The 3,771-nt window shown below is 42.5% G+C and overlaps 1 pseudogene; it reads left to right on the forward strand.

Moving 5' to 3' along the window:
- Positions 1–416: 416 nt before the first annotated feature.
- On the forward strand, positions 417–2,629 carry LOC147460157 (uncharacterized; annotated as a pseudogene).
- Positions 2,630–3,771: the final 1,142 nt, after the last annotated feature.

Raw genomic sequence — 3,771 nt, forward strand, 5'->3', positions numbered from 1 at the left:
GGCAGGTTTTTAGGGTGCACACTGAGCAACTTCCACACAATTCGTGAAGCTTCTTGAGCAAAAATGAGAAGCAACAACCTGCTATTGCATCTCCTCAGACCTCAACACGCAAGAGCTTGCCATCATTTGGGCTCTCGAGGCTTCACTTCTACGAACTGATTGTGAAGCGACCACTTGCTATTAAGCTTCAGGTTTCTTATAACTTACCTCTGAGTTTTGAATTAATTGAATAAATTTTTCACTTAAAAGGTTAAGATTTTAAAGTGTAGTTATGAATGTTTCTTCATCACAACATAATAGTCGTAGTATAGAGCTTGTGCATTTTTATTATTCTAGACTAACAAACCTCTTTTGCTTGCTGTCAGTAACTCCTCTTCAAATATATCATGTCTTAAGCTAACTCCAACACTTCCAACATGAGCGCAGAGCAACTGAAGGTGAGTTCTATGCAACAAATTAATGATTTATTGTGATCATGATTGGTAGGTTTGTAGATTATCATGTATATATTATCTATTCCTAGGTTTTCAAGAAAGATAAACAGACTACAATGCTCAACTTTGGGAGTGTCACCCGGCTTGCTAAATGGAATCGTGTTGAAGATGTTGAGCAAATACCTCCATTGGAAGCAGACGAAGATATGGCTGAAGGTTTCGAGTCAGATTCATTATCGAGGAAAGATGAGAGGCGGGCATTATGGCAAGACGATTGGCTAACACAATTCAAATGGTTGATTTGCGATAATCAAAAGGTTAGATTGTATTGTTCATTTTGCCTAGACTACCCGCATGAAAAGAGTGCTTATGCTAAACAAGGCTCTAGAAATTTTAAAACAAGTAACCTTAAGTCTCATGCACGTACACAATGCCACAGAGATGCACGAAATGCTAAATTGTTTGGCAAAGATGCATTGCAAGTGGGGTTGAAAAAGATGTGCGTAACTCAGGATGATGCGACAGTGAACCTATTTAAGGCTGCTTACTTTATTGGGATAAACAATCTATCATTTGCATTGTTTCCGTCATTGCTTGACCTGATGAGAGACACTGGGGTCAGGTCCATGACTTGCCTATACAATGATGACAAATCATGTGCTGAGATTATTTACTGCATATCTAGAGCAATCATGAACCATGCTTTGGAGAAAGTCCGAAAAAGCCCTTTTTTTGGGGTTATGATAGACGAGTCTACATACATTTCCGTTCATCACCATATGGTGATCTATTTTTCTTATTTGGAACAAGACTCTATCCCCTATACCACCCTCTATGGAATGGTGCGTACACAAGATTGCACGGCCCAAGGGATCTTTGATACTCTATTAATAGAGCTGGAAAATGCCAATGTAGATGTCAAAAAGCTTATTGCTTTTGGTTCAGATGGGTGTGCCACTATGGTAGGGAGAAAGAAGGGAGTTGCAAATCTCTTGAGAAAAGTGAATCCTAGATTGACTGCTATACACTGTGTAGCACATAGAACAAATTTGGCAACATCTGATACTTCCAAGAAGATTCCCTATGCTAGACAAATTGACACCTTGGTGAATGGGATTGCCAACTACTTCTCTAGTAGTAGTAATCGCATGGAGAATCTTCAAGATCTCCAAGAAGAGTTGGATTGTGATGTGGTTAAAATGCAGCGTATCTTTGAAATTCGTTGGCTAAGCAGGCATGCTTGTCTTGCCAAGGTATGTAAATCTATGGATGCACTACTTGTGGCTTTGTACAAGGATAGAATAGACCTGTATAGTATGTTGTGTACATTTGAATGCATGTATGCAATTCATTTCTTGGATGACATACTTGAAAAGATGAGTGAGCTCAGTAAAAGATTTCAGAAAGACCATGTTGATGTAACTACCGTGCATGGAATTGTTTAGAGTACTATCTTGTGTATCAAAGATGAGTACTTAGAGGAGAGAACCTTAGATTTGAATGCCTCACAGAGAGGTGTGGGAAACTATCCTATCATACCTGAGTATGGACCTGAAAAGGGACACTTGCATGATTTGCGATGCTCTTTACGAGGACACATGTTTTTTGGTGAAAAAGTCATGCGTGATGCTGATGGATCAGATATGATGCATGCCTTGGACTTTCAATTCTATTATGCAAGACGACTGTGTGAGTGTCTTGAAAAGAGGTTTGCAGACAACTCTATAATGCGATGCATTAAAATCTTAGTGCCTGCACAACATCCTATGCATGGAAAACTATTAAAAGACTTTGGCAATGTAGAATGCTCAGAAATTGCTGCTTTTTATGGGGTTGAGATAACTATCAATAACACTAAATTTCCTCCTCTTATCAATGGAGATGCTTTCAAAGATGAATTCAGAAAATTCAAGAGGCAAGCAGGTATCGACTTTGCTAAAACGAGCCTCATTGAAGTTGCATCTTTACTTGCAAATAATGACACTTGGAAAGACATGTATTTAGTTTTTTTGACTTTTTACTTTTTTGGGCTAGAGCCGACAAGCCAGCAAGAAAGTGCCTTTAATTCGCGTGCACGCAAACGAGTCAAAGACAAGTTATCTTGTGGACCTTGCCAACAAGGAGAAAAGCGCCTCCATGCCGTATCATGGCATGTCAATGGGGAATGTAAGCAAGTTTCCCCCTCGGGGGAGTAAAAAGTCTTTTCATGCCATGTTAGTCAATCCATGTTCCCTTGTTAGTCACGCTACCCGAGGGTAACGTCGGGAAATCACCAAACGAATTCAGTGATGCACTTAAGGACCAAGGTAGAGAGAGAGGGACGAACCCTTGTAACTCACCGACCGTGCTGAATCTTGCCCAAGTACTCCGGGATTTTCGCCCGGTAGAAAAAGGCCTCCGTCCCATACCCAAAGTGGGCGTCGGCTCAATGGAGGCATCCCGATCCAGCAACCATGGTCACCAAGGCCCGCTCGGAAAGCCCCAGGACCATGTTAGGCGAGACCGCATCATACACAATGACTACAAGCCCTACGAGCTTCAAACACCCTCACGGGCCAGAGCATTGTAGTATCACGGTATGGCCCCGCAGAGGAATGCTGCAACGTTATCCGCATAGGCACCCCTCAGTTGCGGTCCACGACAACCATTATGGGCCCCACGAGGGACAACCCAACCTGGCAATCGCTTTTCGCTAATCTCCCCTCCCAGGAGTAACACTTCGGTATCTTCACCGCTAGATTGTTTAACAGCCGTCTAGCATGTTCCAAACAGGGTTGTAATGAGCTTCTAAGATTGTCCAGTTCAGGGCATTGTACCAACATGTGAGTAAGTGACCTTGCGTCTTCTTCCAATCTGCATAGCGGGCAAGTCCTAGACTGTGTCCGCTCAATCTTATCCTTAAGCATTAAACCATCCACTCTTGCTAGTAACAAGACTTTCTCTTCCATCCCACCAGGGTTCTTTTCAATGCTCTGCCTAAAGAGGTATCCACGCGTGTCCTCATACTTCCTCTCAATATAAGGATCAAGGGAGACATATTGATGTGAGTGTTCCCAGAGCTTCTAGCTCTCCTGTCTTGGGGTCTCAACAGAAGCGTCGTTGATATACCTCTCCCCCCAAAAATTTGTCCTTTTACACCAAGTCCATTTCTTGAATTGGTTCCAGTCTGGTATAATGTTAACCAAGTCTGCAATCCAAGTTTTTAGACCTGCGTACTTGGTAAAAGCTCGTACCCTCTGTCCTGTACAGTAAGCTGGTACAAGAGGGAGCCCTAACTCCCGGTGAAGAGTTGTTGCTGCCACAGAACTCGACTTCTCGGCCTTACCAACTACCCACC

Source organism: Adiantum capillus-veneris, chromosome 4 (genome assembly GCF_014529385.1).
Source record: "Adiantum capillus-veneris isolate H3 chromosome 4, ASM1452938v2, whole genome shotgun sequence".
NCBI classification, from domain to species: Eukaryota; Viridiplantae; Streptophyta; class Polypodiopsida; order Polypodiales; family Pteridaceae; genus Adiantum; species Adiantum capillus-veneris.